This window comes from Colossoma macropomum, unplaced genomic scaffold (genome assembly GCF_904425465.1).
Source record: "Colossoma macropomum unplaced genomic scaffold, Colossoma_macropomum, whole genome shotgun sequence".
Lineage (NCBI taxonomy): Eukaryota > Metazoa > Chordata > Actinopteri > Characiformes > Serrasalmidae > Colossoma > Colossoma macropomum.
The window spans coordinates 1,145,507-1,163,753 of NW_023494806.1; the positions used below are offsets into that span (position 1 = coordinate 1,145,507).

General features: G+C 40.6%; 1 protein-coding gene across 3 annotated transcripts in view; it reads left to right on the forward strand.

Moving 5' to 3' along the window:
- fbrsl1 (fibrosin-like 1) overlaps positions 1 to 18,247 on the forward strand; it is a 511,912-nt gene that overhangs the window by 96,120 nt on the left and 397,545 nt on the right. The gene's annotated exons all lie outside the window — the stretch shown is intronic.

An 18,247-nucleotide genomic window follows, 5' to 3' on the forward strand; every position in this document is an offset into this window, starting at 1 on the left:
CAATGCCATTATTTCTAATAGAAGCTTGTATCTATAACCTTTTTAGTGGCCTGATTCTGTAATTTTTCATGGCAGTTCGTTTCTCTGATTACGTATAGCAGCCCGAGTCTATGATTTCTTATATTGGCCCGGGTTTATGATTCTATGAGTGGCTTGATTCGCCCAGCAGCCCATTTCTATTCCATTCAGCCCTCTCTGTCTCCCTCTCTCTCTCTCTGTCCCTCATTCTTTCCACCCTCAGCAGTTCTCCTTGTTCTCTGTCAGTGTCTCGTCTCCCACGCCGCTGTGTTCTGCCCTGTGTAGTAAGTAAGGGCTCAGTGTGTGTATGTTTGTAGTGTCACTCTCCTGATAAATTCCCGCATCCTGCCCGGCTCCCCCGCCGGCTCTCCGCAGCATTGATTAGCGATAATTGGAGGGAGTCAAAAGCCAAGAAGTGTCTCTAAATAAATTTGGCTGTGTTAATTGCGGATTCCTCTGGATGCTGCAGAAACACTTTAGCCGCAGGGCCTGACAATGCACGATTAATTGGCCCCCTTCAATGAACATAATTAGAGCGATTGTTAAGAGATAAAGAAAAGGTTTAACGAGCGCGGAGACACTGTCAGAGGGAGAAGAGGAACATCACACCCTCTTCCTCCGCTATCGCTTTATCTCTCTCCTGCACACGCGCTCCCTCCCTCTTCTCTTGCTTCGTCTTTCTCCCACGTTATCTCTCTTTCTCCATCTTTATCTCCCACATGAACATCCACCTCCTCCTCCTCCTCCTCCTAAAGAAAATCTCTACCATCCATCTGAACACACTCCTCTTCCACTCCGTTAATTAAAGAGCGGATCCTTGATATTAATTTTCTAACGTGTTAATTGTCAGATGAAATAAGCGATAAGCTAGCCGTCGTCTTTTTCCCAGTCCTGCCGGCTATTACAAACCCACCGCAGATTAAAACTGAGCTACGGGGATTTTTTAGTGGCCGTTCATCATACAGCCTTTAAATGAAGACACCACCAACCTTGATATCTTTTCAGGATGATATTAGACGGATTTGCTGGTGTGGAGAAAAAGAACAAATCCAATCTAATGTTGTACCAAATGTCGGACTGATGTTATTATGCTTGCCGTGCTGAGTTGCTGAAAGTAATTTGTTTACATTTTCACTTCAAAGGTGTTTCTGTTGTTGTTGTTGTTGATGCTTGTTTTTTTTTATGTGGCTCACTCACTCATGTTTAGTAGGTTGAAGAATTTCCACAAGGGGGCGCCTTTAGCAGTCAAATAGTTTATGAGAGCAAGGTCTAGAAATCTGATTAGGAAATCTGATAAAGAGGCTGGTTTTTAGCTCAGTAATCAGATTTCTAACGTAAACTCTGACTCTGATTTCTTTCAGATTTCTCAGTCTGTGAAAAAGTGTGAAAACAGACGGCGGTACTGGAAATAAGCGAGCAGCGTCGCCGCGAGACGTAGCAAAACACTTTTGGAGCAACACTGAAACCGTTTACTTTCTTACTCTTTAGACTTCTTAAAAAGATGGTTCTTCAAGGGTTCTTTAGTAAAGACAGTTATATATAGAATATAATATAGAAACACTCAAAGGAACATTTGCCTGATCAGATGGTTCTTTTTATGGTGAAATGATTCAGATTGATGGGGAATGTGTTGTATATATGAAAGTGTTCTGCTACTGTCACAAAGTCAAGCTTGTTACAATAAAAGAGCCATTTTTGTTTTTAATGGAACCACTTTTAGAAAGGTTCTACATAGTACCATATACAACACATTGTCCATCAATCTGATGAACCATTTCTCCATGCAAAGAACCGCTTAAGCATTAAATGATTTTATGTAGAACTCATGGTTCTAAATAGAGCTATGGCATTTACTAAAGAACCAAAAAAGTGGCAGTGCGATTGTGTAACGTCAACGGAACATGATGAATACACGCTATTTTACACTAGACTTCGTCACAAACCTTGCTTGCGATGTCAAGCTTGTTACAATAGAAGCGACATTTTTGGTTTTATATAGAACCATTTTTAAAAAGGTTCTATGTAGAATTATACACAACACATAATCCAGTTCTTGGAGCATTCATGGTACTAAACCGTTGTCTTTACTAAAGAACCATTGAAGAACCATCTTTTTTACGAGTCTGCTTTTGCTTCTACTTAAGTAATTGTGTCTATAAGTACAGTATTTGTACTTGAGGACAATTTGTAGTTGCTTTGTCCACCTCTGGTCATCTCATCAGGCCTCTTGGGCCTCTTCTTCTTCGAATGTTTGTCGTTAAAAGGAGCTTTGTTGCAGACAGCTTTTATTGGCAAATGTGTATGGTGGTATAAAGCTGTTTTTGGAGAGTGAAGGGGTCAAAATCTTTGCTCTGAATCACAGAATTCAGCCTGAAAAGCGTCAGAACAGATGTACAGAAGGATCTGGTAGGACCTGAATTGCAGAAAGGTTTCCATGGACACCAGGAGACCCGTGGGCCTGGCTGTGAGCACGAGCGTTTGGCCTTGGTGTCAGACGCTCTTGACAGCTAGCCGCAGGGTGAACAGCATTGTGGGGGTTGAAGTCCTTGACTCCTGGCCTCTGTGGCTCGATAAAGAGCAGTGGCCTTCTGCTGGAGTGAGATAGAGGACGGATAGCCTGCGGAACAGGTAGGCCAGTGGGAGGCATTTTTGATGAATGATGGCTAGAATACAATAGAGTGGTGAGAGATGGATTGTAAGTTGAAGGGGCTCCTCCAGCGATAGCGTCAAGGTTGGAGCGTTTGCCGGTAGCATGCTAAGTTCCCCTTGGTGCACTTGCATGGACCTGAAGTGTTACAGGTTAACTTAACATCATATCTGAGAACTTTCTGACCTTGTAAATGCAGTGAATACGTTTAAAGGGTACATATCACTGCTGTCGGAACAAAACCTCGTATCTCCAAAACGGAAACTTTACAGGAGAAGGAAAAAACGGACTTTACTTTTAATGCAAGTCAGTGGAACCAGACTTTTTTCCAAGTATTTTTGGGCTGTTTCTTTTGGTCCATCATGAAATTCTGACACAATGTAAAGTCCAACAGGCATGGCAAAAACTGGAAAATGATAAAAAGAGATACAAGGTTTTGTTCCAACAGCAGCGACATGCATCGTTGCATTTTGCGTTTTATTTATTGTCGCTGTTGTAAAAAAGATCTGTATCTTTAGCGGGACTGGGGGTGCCCAATATGGCAAAAACATTACATCATGATACTTCAAGATATTTTCACGATGCATGATATGCATCATAATATTCAATATTTCTGAAATTTAATCATTTGGAACTGTTAAAATAGAACCTAAATTCCCACATATAAAAAATACAATAATAATAATAGTAAACATACAACTACAGTGATTTTATTTAATGTTTCACAAACCGCACTGCACTAAATCCAGTTAAACAGGCCTAGTTTTTCTGCTCACTTTGTAATGAAACATGTAGTCAGTGTCTTCTGTAAGTGCTGACAATATCCACAAAAAAGCATATTATGAGATAATTTATCACAATACCGATAAAATATCGTCGTATTGCCCACCCCTAAATGAGACTTGTTTTTTTCCTCACCGTAGATTTTCACACTGGTTTGAATATTAATGCCAACCTAGCTAGAAAGCTAGTTAAGTAGTAAACTGACCATGGTAAAGAAAACAAAGTTCAGTACTGCGGAAAAAACAATGAGAAAATCTTGCATGCACCCGAAACATCTACTCCCAGTGCTGTGAAAGGAAGCCTTTACCCATCATGGAGCTGTCAGGAGAAGAAGACCGAATCTAAACGCTCTCTGCTTGACAGGATGGACACATAAACACTGCTGCAGTGTTATATACAATCACAAATTGGGTGTGTATATAGATAACAGCCCAAAATATACTGTAGCGTTCACCGCTATTGAAGAGGACACAGCTTATACACAACTTGTTGTGCTTTATTAAAGGGCTGCAGCCATGCAAAAGAAATTTTGTCTAACAATTCACTCTAAGCCTCACTACATCTTGCCTTCTCAGCTGTCAGCGTTAGACTGATGCAGTACTTCCGAACGGGGCTATGGGCTAGCCCTGTCTTCACAATAAGAGTCCTTGTCAGAATAACCCAGTGGATAATTGCTAGAGAACTAACACTCTGAAATTAACAACATAGTGAACATACTAATCATACTGTAGTTAAGGATGTGATTGTTTAACTACATCAGTGGTAAAGAAAACATGACAAGAAAATCTCCAACCGTTCACCTTTGACATCTATACCTACTGCTATAAACAGTGGGCCTGTCAGTTTTAGTAATTAGGCAGTTGAACACAAGGTTGTTGTTGTTTACACTTTTATCTCTCTGGATATGAAAGCTACAATAAAGCAGGCTAGTTGGCTGTAGTTATCCTTAGTAGTGTCTCAGGGACATATTGCTTCCTAGCGGGTCCCTCAAACTGTAACCAGGCTCACTGAAAGGAATTCTGTCTATGGTTTAGAGAAACTCACCGAGTCAGAACTGTTCACAGTGGTGGTGATAGGAACCAGACGTCCACCTCTAAAAGCTCCCTCACAGAAAGTTCCTACATGAAATGGTTATGAATTCACTGCCTGATGACTGAGACACTGTTTTATGATAGTTTAGAGAACTTAAACTCCATTCATGGTGGAGGGATACATGCAGGGCGCTGTGAGGCAAAATAGTCTCCAAAGAAAACTTATTATTTCAGATTTTCCACTATTTTCCATCATCAACATTCCATAGAAACTCAGAAGACTCGTGTAGGTTCACTGGTGGTTCTGGATAGTAAATAAAATGTCTATATTTGTGTTGTAGTCATGGCAACCCCTGGTTCCTATCACCACCACTGTAAAGACATCTGAACCATTTCACACCAAACCGCTCTGAATCTCTCTGTTCAGATCTCATAATAAGTGAACTGCATTCTGCACTGAATCGTTTCCTAAAGATTCATCATGGAGCGGTTCTGAGAGATTTATGTCCTGCTCTGAGGCGGCGCGTCCCTCAGGGCTCCGGAGCAGGTCATTAGATAAGAGTGATGTCGGCGAGGGACGAGAGGCAGAGAGACTCGGTTTAAATGATGAAACAGAGCAAGGCCAGCGCTCCATTCAATCATACTCACTCTGTCACGTACCTGATCACACTTTAACTACAGTTCACTGAGAGAGAGGGAGAGGGAGAGAGAGAGAGAGAGAGAGAGAGAGAGAGAGAGAGAGAGAGAGAGAGGGACAGAGAGAGAGTGTGAAAAGAGAGGAAAAAGAAGAAAGAAAAGATGAGAGAGAAAGAGAACAGAGAGAGGAGAAAGGGAAAGACAAGAAATAGAAAGAGGAGAGAAAAGAGAGAAGAAAAAAGAAAGTGGAATAAAAACAGGGTAAAGACGGCGAGGAAAAAAGGAAGGGAAGAGAGAGAAATTAAAGAGAGAGAGACAATAGATTCAAAAGTGTAAGAAAGAGAAGATAAGAGTGATGATCAAGAGAAAGGGAAAGAGAAAGAGGAGAGAAGAGAGAGAAGGGAAAAAGAATGGAATAAAGACAGGATAAAGAGGGAGAGGACAACTGGAAGAGAGGGAGAGAAGTAAAAGAGAAAGGTCGAGGGAGATAAAAGACAAAAAAACAAAAGAATGAGAGAAAGAGGAGAGGGGGAGATGAGAGAGATGATCAAGTGAGAGGGAAAGAGAGAAAGAACAGAGAGAAGAAAGAGAAAGAGAGGAAAAAGAAAGAGTGGAATAAAGACAGGATAAAGGAGAGAGAAAAGGTGGAAAAGAGAGAGAAAAGAGGTTGAGAGTGATAACGGAAAAAAAAACAAAAGAATGAGGGAGAAAGAGGAGAGAGTGATTAAAGAGAGATGGTAGATTAAAGAGAATGAGAGAGAGATGATCAAAAGAGAGGGAAAGAGAAGAGAGAAAGAGGAGATAAAGAAGGGAGAGGGTGAAATAAAGGCAGGATAAAGGAGAGAGAAAATGTGGAAGAGAGGGAGAGAGAGAAGTAAAAGAGAGAGAGGTCGTGAGATAACAGAGGAAAACAAAGGAATGATGGAGAAGGAGGAGAGGGGGAGATTAAAGAGAGAGAATGATGTGCTCTCGTGTTCTGTCTCTCTGTGCGGAATTGCAGGATTGTAATTCTGCAGGAAAAAATAAAAAAGCGGGCCCCTCTGGCTCCCTGCCAACATCCATCAACGGCGTTCCAGATGATTCCGGAAAACGGATGGACTTTCCTCCAGACGTGATCAATCCCGGAACGCTCAGTGTTCCTCTCAGGGCAGCGTTAGCAGGAGGTTGAATCTCGCTAAGTGAGCCATATTTCTCCTTCTAAACGCTCTGCGCTCGACAGGACCGGCACATAAATGCTGCTGCTAATCTGACACGGAACACAGAGCAACCAGGGGCGGTTCTAGATCAGTGATCCTCCAAAGGGGCTGCAACTGGATAGCCATCTTTACAGCAAGTCACCAATGGCCACTTTTCTTACTCATTCAGAAGTGCCTCGCTTACTGTTTATCTCCACCAGGGGGCGCTATAAGCACTAGTCTTTGTCTGCATCATTGAAAGAGAGGAAACCCACACCAGCAGGATCTCACCGATGCAGGGGTCAGAGACATGTGGCTCTTTTACTGCCCTGTTCTGGCTTCACAGCTGAATTAGATTAGTAGGTAAAAATAAAATAAACCTCCTTTACAGTAAAATAAAGCTCTGCTGATCGTTCAACACAGTTTAACAGTAAATGGTCTTAAACTCTGGAGTTAATGTAGAACTGCTGATTCACCCTTTAACCCTGAAGATCAGCGCAGACTGCTGGTCACCATAGCAACACAGACAACAATTTCGCCTTGCTAGTAGCTAACGAAACGCCAAAGAGAGAGATTTAAGATGAACATCGATAATTTGGAGACGAATGGACTGATTTGTGTTTATAATCACTCCAGCTGGTTTCCTGATACGTTTAATCTGCAACGAGAAACTGAGACACTGAAAAGTCACGAGGCTGAAATCAGTTTCACATTTGCCAGTTTCTTAATAAAATTTCCCTGTTCCACCTTAAACGGCGCAGCAGTTACATTCTGGCGGCTCAGGCACCATTTAAGGTGGAACGGGAAAATTCAAACAAGAAGCTGGCGAATGAGAAGCGGCTTCAGCCTCGTAAAAAGTTGAACGTTGAGAGACATTTTACAAGAAACTGTTCTACTTTTGAGGAAAAGTTTCCTGCTGGAGATGTGAGAAAAGCAGCTGTAGCTGAGCTAAAGATTAAAGCAGAGCAAAGTGAGTCTGAGTTTTAGTTTATATTATATTTTTTATCCTATACTAGAACATAAACACATACTGAGACACATTTACAGCCAAGATGGTAAAATGGACATAAAATGTTGTGGCTCCCAAAGTGGTTTGGTTTTTGTTGAGAGGACAAAATGGCTCTTCTTAACATTTGGGTTGCGACCCCTGGACTAATGCATGTATGTTTACAGGTGAAGCCATTATCACTCATTTACCTGCATATGTAAGGGAGGAAACCCACACCAGCAGGATCTCACTAATGCACTTATGATTTGCAGTCACAGATCATGTGTATATGATAAATGATGAAAAACAAGGGAGCAATATGTTAAACTGACAGCAAGCATTTAAAATGGGTACTGCAGTAACAATTCAACATATTGGAGAGAACCCCCCCCCCAAAAAAACGTAAAGCCTGTGCAGGTTACCAGGTTAAGGAAACTGAACGTACGTAAATGAGCGCAACATTAAATGTTAACAATAGCAAGAGACAATAAGTCCTGCACTGTGAGCTCATCAGCTAATGTATACATTTGCAATGTTTTTTATTGCTTGCAAATTATAAAACAGCTCATGTGGAAATTTTTTATAACTTTTTTTTTATAAACAGGTTAAGCCAAAGCTGTTTCCAATGTCCAGACACAAAAGCTCACTGCTCTGAAAATACTCACTGCCTTGACAAAGCAGAGGTCACTTCTTATTCACCTGCTTCTGCACCTTAAATGGTGCAGCAGATACACTCTGGTTCCTATATAAAAAGCCAACTTCAGCCTCATCTGCCTTGATAACCAGCTGCATACAGACCACATAGTGTGAATGTGAATCCTTGAATGTTTTATTATTAAAATGAATGATTTATTGTTAAAAATATAATTAATATGAAATGATTAAAATGCCGTCTCTGCTAGCAGCCGTGATAAATTAGTTAAGGTTAGCTAAGCTTAGCTGAAGCTCAGTACTTACCTGTTCAGGAGAAAATGAGCCAACTCAGCATCCGTCTTAATGTCCTTCTGGGCTCTGAACGTCTCTGTCTTTCAAATGTTTTGCCAATATTTACTGCCGTTGTACTGCGTCTCTGGTCACGGAGCTTTTAGAAGGACGCTGGGGCTGTTTAGGTCGGTAGAATCTGACGTTTTCTCTGTTGATGCAGTTTGTTTGCTTGCTTCCATGGCTGCAGCACACTTGCTTGCCATTGTGTTTCATATCTGGCAACCCGGAGTGTTGAAGCGGTACTGGGCGGGATCACAGGCCAAAACACAAAACAGACTTCCCATTCCGGAACGGAAGTTTCAAAGGAGAACATACTGGCTGCAGCGCTGCTGACAGAGAAGCCAGTATTTCAACTTAGCATGTTTGCTTAATCTCTGATGACTCATCATGGACATTTTATGATTTAGCACAGTAAATATTGCATATTAAAGCAATAAGCCACTTGAGGCCATGCATTTCTGCAGTTTTATCACAGGAAGGGTGTTCTTAGACTTCCTTCACGTGATAAAATCACAGTAACGTATGGCCTCAAGTGGCTTATTGCTTTTCTAAAACGGCGGCCAACTTAAAATATGATAAAATGCACAATTTTTTCAGAAAATAATTTAAGTTATTATTAATAATAATCAACATAAACAAGTGTTCCGCCAAGAGATGTAGTTCCTTTACGGTGTGGTATTGTTGCCAAGCCATGAATTGCTGAATGAGGAGAACGTTCGGTCGCCAATCGCTGTTCGCTGCGGTCATTTCTTGAACCTTTTAGCTTTTTGTCGTGTAACAGTGAACATAAGATCACACAGCACTGTTTAATGCAGAAGCTTCACTTTATAAGTACTTTTTGGTACCAAATCACCACCGAGAGTCTTGTTTAGCACCAATCCAGCGGCCCCTCTTCACACACTGGGGCTGAATCTCAAACGGCTCCCTATTCCCTACATAGTGCACTACGTAGGAGTTTAAATACTGGATCCTGCAGCCCAACAGTGTTTAATACAGCTGAGAAACAGTCATTTGGGATTCAGACACATCCACACTTGATAAATAGTGCACTGTTTGACTGTAGAGGCTGGAATATCTAAACGTTCATATCTAGAACACTATTTAGGGAGTACGGAGCCGTTTGGGATTCAGCCTGGGTTTGTATTTCTGACTGAAACACAGACATTTGAAGTGTTTTTTAGCCTTTTATACTGCCGTTTTACAGGTAATCACACTGTAAGTGCTTTAATTCAAGCCTGTGATATTAATGATGGAGCTGTTTTGGCTGTTGGCTCTTTTAGCCTGTTAGCTAGCTGACCAGCCTGGTTCTAGATAGGAATATAAGTCGCCAGCCACTCTGTTTAAACAAAAAATGGGTTCTTACTTCATCAGTACACTCGGTTCTCCATGTGAGCAGCATTAGAGTCAGAGAATAATCCATTAACAGCAGAAGGGTTTTTCGTGCTGGCGCAGTGATACAGAGCTCAGTCGCTGTGAGGCGTCGTAGGTGTGGGCATATCGTGGATTTTACAGTGGCTTCGAACGCGGCTCAGCCAATCAGATTTTAGGACCGGAACTATCTGTTTTATAAAGCTCCTTCCAGAACGTGGATTTGTTTAACTAGGTCTAACCTGTTCTTGAGCTAACAGGTTAGCAGGTTAGCTCTTTGACCTCTTCTGCATTGGCCAGCTGAGTGGTTGAGTGTTGAGAGGTTCTAGTTCCTCTTCAGCAGCTGGAGGAGAGCAGAGTGTGCAGATAAGGCTGAATCAGAGAGCCACAGCTAATCAGAGTGTTTTATGGAAATGAGGCAGCAGACGGTTGTGATAAGACTCTAAATGAAGATTATAGAGACGGTAGAGCTCCTCTGATCCAGCGCAGTGAGCGAAGGGTTTATTCCGATTTTATTCCGTATTTAATGGTGTGTGCAGTGGCCATTCATCCCACACACACTCACACTCTGTAGAGCTTAAAACGGAACGTATTAGGATTTCATGGGCATCTTTATAGAATTACTGAAGAGAGATTTTTTGTTAAGGTGCATTTTTTCATAAAATTTCATTTTTATTGTATCACATTTTTTTTTATTATTTCAGGGCCATTTAGTATAACATTTCAGGAGACTTCAAGAAAGATTTCTCTTTCAATTCTATGAATAAAAATTTTTTTTTATCTTAAGAGGATTCTTATTAAATTTCATGGGCATCTCATCAAATTTCAGGATATATATGTTTTTTTTTATTTCAGGGGCATTTTTAAACTAAAACTTAGGAGTATTTCTTATACAGGGAGCAATTATTTATAAAACTTGAGGGCTGTGATTTCAATATTTTGATGCATTTAAGTTAAAATTTCAGGGGTACTTTTTTAAATCATCAGCCAATTTTATGGACTTTTTGTAAATAAAAGTGTTTTTAAGTCAGTTTTAGTGTGCATTTTTAAATGCAGTTATTTTTTAAATGCCAATTTTATAGACTTTTTGTGAATAAAAGTGTGTTTGAGTGAGTTTTGAGGCGTTTTTAATCCACTTTCAGCACATTTTGCATTTTAAAAAATAAATTACACTAATATTACAGAGCATTTTTCTCTTGAGGCCTCATTAATATCTGATGCTGACACACACACTTGAGTTTTACGGTCAGAGCACATTTTGAGAATGTCCAGACACACACACACACACAGACACACACACACACACAGACACACACACACACACACAGACACTCACACACACACACAGACACACACACACACACAGACACACACACACACACACAGACACACACAGGCACACACACACGCACACACACACACACACACACAGACACACACACACACACACAGACACACACACACGCACACACACGCACACACACACACGCACACAGACACACACACACACACACACACACACACAGACACAGACACACACACACACAGACACACACACACGCACACACACACACAGACACACACACACACACTCTGCTCCTTCCTGCTGACCTCATTTGTAAAGAAGCTGTTTGTGTGTCTCCTGACCCGAGCTGTGCTCTAAGGTCAGCATCTCTCAAAGAGAGATAAGAAGGTCTGTTAAGGTCGCGTTCCGACTCGCGTAGACAATTATTCTTGTTAACATCGAGCCGTCACAGCTTCCATTTAGTGTCCTGAACAGAGGATTCTTCATAACTTCCCTCATAATTCAATGAATAAGATGTAATCAGAGAGATTCAGAGGGGTTTGGTGTGAAATGGTTCAGATGTCTTTACAGTGGTGGTGATAGGAACCAGGCGTCGCCATGACTACAACACAAATATAGACATTTTATTTACTATCCAGAACCACCAGTGAACCTACACGAGTCTTCTGAGTTTATATGGAATGTTGATGATGGAAAATAGTGGAAAATCTGGAATAATAAGTTTTCTTTGGGGACTATTTTGCCTCACAGTGCCCTGCATGTATCCCTCCACCATTAATGGAGTTTAAGTTCTCTAAACTATCATAAAACAGTGTCTCAGTCATCAGGCAGTGAATTCATAACCATTTCATGTAGGAACTTTCTGTGAGGGAGCTTTTAGAGGTGGATGTCTGGTTCCTATCACCACCACTGTGAACAGTTCTGACTCGGTAAGTTTATCTAGAACAGAGCGTTTCACACCAAACCACTCTGAACCACTCTGATTACATCTTACCCACTTGATTACGCAGAGATTGCTTTAATTGTGACTTATATGACACAGTTTGATGTAGTTTTACATGTTAGAACATCCTCCACTGAGAAGAGAAACCTTGTGTTGAAGCCCACAAGTCATCAGCATCTACCACTGCACCAGTTAGCTTTAGAGTTAGTGTTAGCTCATTAGCGTACTCGTTACCTTAGCCTTATCCAACATGAAATGCGTACCAGTTTAACTCACAGTGATCAAATAATTACCTTTAGACATAGAGTGGATAAAGGTGCACAGCCGCTAAGGTTTCTTTTGTGTTAGCATACTAACACCAGTGAACCAGTTTAGCCTGTTTGATACTTTAATACTGTATAAAGTACGTCTTTCTCTTTCTGGATGCTGGATGCTCATTAGAGTAGGCTAACCTGCTCACCATATAGCTAACTCGTTAACAGACTCCTCCAGTAATATTCTGAGAGGCCTTTTCTAAAAGCAAAAACTACAATATGCAAATTTAAAAATATTTGTTGCCAAAATGGCAGAACCAGAAGTTTTAAATGTCCATGTTTAAGCTAGAGCCTTGCATAAATGCCCTTAAATATGAGTGTACACCACCGTTAGCTTGGTTAGGTGATAACGCATCATGATATCCATGGGTTGCTAGCATTAGCAAAGTAGCATGACCCAAGCTGGGGTGATTGCTTATTAATTAGCAACAATCAATGCAATGAAAATGAATCGAAATATATAATTTACGTACATATATATCGCTGTTGTCGGATCAAAACCTCGTATCTCCAACATGGTAACTTCACAGGAGAAGGTTTTTTTGAAGTATGTCAAACAAAAACAACAAAAATGGAGATGAGTTTTTGTTCCGACTGCAGCGATATGTATATATATATATATATATATATATATATATTATATATATATGTATACATGTATATATGTATATATACAGGCTGTCCCAAAAAAACTGACATCATTTTGTAGTCTAATAACAGCCAATTCTCCCTCAAATGATCTCAAATTTTAACAAAATGTGTAAAAAAAAAAAAAGTTTTTTCTTTAATGTTTGTTTTTTCAGGGTGAAGAACGGCGTTCACTAGAAATGAAAAGGCATTTTGTGTGTTAGAATATCCTCGAACACAGTCAAACGAGAGTGCAGCAAGGATTTTCCAGAAAATTCAATAAAAATGCACCTGTCTGTGCAGCGCAAAGGGGTCTGGACGACCACCAGTATCAGAAGATATTACATTTGTGAAGCTGTGAAATCGGTTATAAAATCTACATCCTCTGAATTTCTTGTTCGAATTTTGATAAATAAATCTTGTGTTGTTCAACATGAAGCCGATTTAATTTTGTTTGCCTATGAAATGTAGTTACTCAGATATTCACATCTCAAATGATGTTGATGTTTTTGGGACACCCTCTCTCTCTCTCTCTCTATATCGTATATATATATATATATATATATGTATATATATATATATATGTATATATATATACCTACATATGTACATACACATATATGTGTTAAAGCAGGAGAAAAAAGCAGGAGAAAGGTATTTGATCTGAGAGACTTCATTTGCGTTAGCTGACTACGCATATTAGACAGGAGACAGGAAAAAAGTGTCGTCTTCACTTTACAGTAGACAAATGAACACATCTAAAACCAGTTTTCAGCTCAAGGTTCTCGCGTTTAATGTGAAAAACACTTAATTAAATTTAGTTTTAATTAAAATTTAAATTTGATAGGAGAAGAGCAGTGGTCTCGGGTTGCGGGTGGGGAAGTGTCATTATATCAGGTGTAATGGTGTGAATATCACACTCAGAAAATACCGTCACAAGCGATAACAAGTTATACGTTTCCGGAAAAAGATAAAGAACTCGACCACTGTTACACCTGTGTGTCAGATCCTCTGCTCAGAAACTCATTAAATACGTTTCCATGTTGAGCTTTTTGTTTAGAAATAAAAAGTATAACATAAAACCACCTCCTTAGTGTCAGTTCTACAGTTACAGACTGTAGTCCATCTGTTTCACTGCATACTCTGTTACCCTGTTCTTCAGTGGTCAGGACCCCCATGGACCCTCACAGAGCAGGTACTATTTGGGTGGTGGATCATTCTCAGCACTGCAGTAACACTGACGTGGTGGTGGTGTGTTAGTGTGTGTTGCGCTGGTCTGAGTGGATCAGACACAGCAGTGCTGCTGGAGTTTTTAAACACTGTGTCCACTCACTGTCCACTCTATTAGACACTCCTACTCTGTCAGTCCACCTTGTAGATGTAAAGTCAGAGACGATAGCTCATCTGCTGCTGCACAACTTAAACTCCATTCATGGTGGAGGGATACATAATATGCAGGGTGCTGTGAGGCAAAATAGTCCCCAAAGAAAATTTATTATTTCAGATTTTCCACAACATTCCATATAAGCTCAGAAGACTCGTGTAGGTTCACTGGTGGTTCTGGATAGTAAATAAAATGTCTATATTTCACACCAAGTCACTCTGAATGACTTTGTTTACATCTCAACCACTGAAGTATGCAGAAATTCTGAAAAAATGGGTTGAATCCCCCTTTAATCTACACTCCTTAAAAAAGATAGATCTTCAGGCGTTCTTTAGTAAAAACAATGGTTGTTTTTAGAACAATGTTTTCTATAAAGAACCATTTTCATGATTAACTAGTTCTCTGCATGGTAAAATTTGGTTCTTCGGATTGATGAAGATAGCGCTGTTGCCTCACAGCAAGAAGGGCCTGGGTTCGATTCCCGGCCGGGTGACCAGGGTCATTTCTGTGTGGAGTTTGCCTGTTCTCCCCGTGTCTGTGTGGGTTTCCTCCGGGTACTCTGGTTTCCTCCCACAGTCCAAAGACATGCAGTCAGGCTGAATGGACATGCTGAATTGCCCCTAGGTGTGAGTGTGTGTGACTGTGTATGTCTGTCTGTCTGCCCTGCAATAGACTGGCGACCAGTCCAGGGTGTATCCTGCCTTCCGCCCAATGACAGCTGGGATAGGCTCCAGCACCCCACCGTGACCCAGAAGGATAAGCGGTTTAGATGATGGATGGATGGATGGATTGATGATGAATGTGGTTCTAAATAGAACCTTTATAAAAAGGGTTCTATGTAGCAAAAATAAAAGAAAAAGGGTTCTGCTGCTGCAAAACTTGATGTCTAGGGTTCTTTATTAAAGACATTGCTCCTATATAGAACCATTTTACGCTTAAAGAACCATTTGAATGCTTAAATGTTTTTTGTGTGGTGAATTGGTTCTTCAGATTGATGGAGAATGTGTTGAACCTTTTTGAAAATGCTTCTGTATAGCGCCTAAAAGGGTTCTTCTGTTGTTACACATATTGCTTGACATCATAATTATAGCAGAACCCTTTTTGGTGCTATATAGAACCAACACCTTCTCTATCGATCTGAAGAACGATTTCACCATGCAGAGAATCATTTAAGCACTCAAATGGTTCTTTGAGTGTTCATGGTACCATATAGAACCATTGCCTTTAGTAAAGGACCATCTTTATTAAGACTGTAGGTCTGTTGTTATCCAGAACCCTGTATTTCACTGCTGGACACGGATTAAGACTGGATTAAGACCAGATCTGTCCTTGCTCCGCGTCCAGGAAGCCGTAGCTGCGAGTGCTCCCAGCGGTGGACTGTAATGATAAATGGCTGTAATTTGTACAGTAAGTGTTTCGGCGAGGCTCCGCTGTAACGAGCGCGAGCTGCTAATGAACACGGGGAGACGTTTGTTTTGGAGCAGATGGCGCTGCTGCAGCCCAAGGCGCCTTCGCTTTGTAATGATTTTAAAACCTTCAGCTTTGCCTTGCAAATGAAGAAAGCAAGCTAAGCATGACATGCTTTAAATACGACACATCACACACACTCCTATTTGAATTTGCTTCATTAGTATTCATAACAATTTGCAAAACATGTTTCTACTTTCAAGGCTAATAAAGAACACAGATATCACAGCGAGCGCGCATGTGCGTGTTCGGCTGAGAGGAAAGGAAGGTAAAAAGACTTACTGCTGAATTAATCCTGAGTACCAGTCAGACAAATCCTGAGATTTAGTTTTAATAATCTCAGTAGTGTTTAATCACCTCTCATAACCTGACTAGTGTTATTACACTGTTCTCACGTTTAGAATCATTGTTTTCAATAATATGAAGTCAGTGTGGTTGCAGAAGAATGTAGAAAATGTCCAAAGTAATAATCCTCCAGCAGTCTTCAAGTAGTCCTCCAACAGTCCTTCAACAGTCCTTCAATAGTCCTCCAACAGTCCTCCAACAGTCCTCCAACAGTCCTCCAACAGTCCTTCAGTAGTCCTCTAATAGTCTTTCAATAGTCCTCTAATAGTCCACAAAAAGTCCCTTAATACTTCAATAGTCCTCTAATATTCCTCTAATAGTCCTTCAATAGTGCTCTGATAATCCTTCAATAGTCCTTTGATAGTTTTTTAATAGTCCTCTGATAGTCTTTCAATATTGCTCTAAAAGACATCTAATAGTCTTCTAATAGTCTTTCAATAGTCCTCTAATAGTCCTTCAGTTGTCCTCTAATAGTCCCCTAAAAGTCCTCTAATACTTCTTCAATAGTCTTCTAATAGTCCTTCAATAGTAATCTGATAGTCCTTCAATAGTCCTCTGATAGTTCTTCAATATTCCTCTAAAAGTACTTCAGTAGTCCTCTAATTGTCCTTCAATGCTCCTCTAGTCATCCTTCTATAATCCTCCAAAAGTCATCCAAATAGTTCTCTAATAGTCATGCAAGTCCTTCAGTAGTTCACTAATAGTCCTCTAAAAGTCCTCCAGTAGTTCTCTAACAGTTCTCTAATAGTACTGCAACAGTCCTCCAATAGTTCACTGATAGTTCTCTAATAGTCATTTAATAATCGTCCAGTAGTCCTCTGATAGTGCTTTAATAGTCCTCCAATAGTCCTCTAATAGTCATCTAATAGTGCTTTAATAGCCCTCCAATAGTCACCCAATAGTTCGCTAATATTTCTCTAATAGTCCTCTAATAACCATCGAAATAAAGCTCAAGTAAAATTAATTTCAAGAATCAAGTTCTAATAAAATTAACTGCAGGAATAAAAACATGGACAGTCAGTTGGGATCTTACTGTAATAAGCTTAACTCTGTGGAACCTTAACATTGTCCTGTTTGCCCAGTGATACAGGGCAGCAGTGATACTCTCAGCAGTGTTTCATGAATCGAGTTATTAAATGGGGAAGTGTTCAGTTGGAAGTGGGCTGACAGGGCCCTATGGAATTGTGGGTAACCTCACTGGGTCATGTTTACCTTCCAGTGTGGTCTGTTTGCCTTCCAGGTGTTGTGTGCGTGCGTTATGCGTCACCTGTAGGTTTGACCGTGGCTCCCCGTGGATGCTGTGGGTTCAGGGCGAGGGTGTTTGGGCACAGGTGTCCCTCCTTTACATACAGCAGGACAAAGGAGAGACAGCTGGAGCAGAAAGAGAGACCACCAGGGACTTCAGAGCTGCTCTGGTGTTAAAGTGGAGATCAACATTTGTACTTAATTAAGTGGTTAAGGTGTAAACAAAGACATTACCGAGTCAGAACTGTACACAGTGGTGGTGATAAGAACCAGAATTACAGACACTTCTTAAATCTAAAATCTGATGTGTTTGGTCTCCATGACGACTTCAGTGGGGACTGAATTCAGGACAGTATCTATTCCAGAATAACAGTTCCTACCTTCATAATCTCATCATGAACTCCAGATAAGAAAACAGCATCACACAAACATCCTAACTAGACTAAACCTCCTAAATCCTGTCCTAACTTTAGGATGAACCCCAACAGGGTCCTCACTTCTGTTTAAGGTCCGTTTCTATGGTTTTTAGGCAGCTGTGTCAGCAGCATAGTTCACTACCAGCATAATGAGCTCCATTTATCTCTACTGTAAAACGCTGCTTTCACTGTGAGATGATTTTCTTTTCTAACTCTGCGTTTTAAAGATCTCAGACGCTGCAGACTCGATCTCCACCGCCCCTCTGATCACCTTCGCGTGTTAATGTTGATGATGAAATATTACAGTGATGGTGGTGAATAATGAGGAGACGGAGCTGAACGTGCGTCTGTTTATTAGGAGGAGTAACGTTGGCACGCTCGGCTAAAGCGTTTGGGAAATGGAAACCGAAACACAATCATTCAAACACAGTTTTAACAATAAATAGTTTTAAATACTGGAGTTAATGTAGAACTGCTAATTCACTCTTTAACCCTGAAGATCAGCGCAGACTACTGGTCACCATAGCAACACAGACAACAGTCTTGCCTAGTTAGTAGCTAACGAAACGG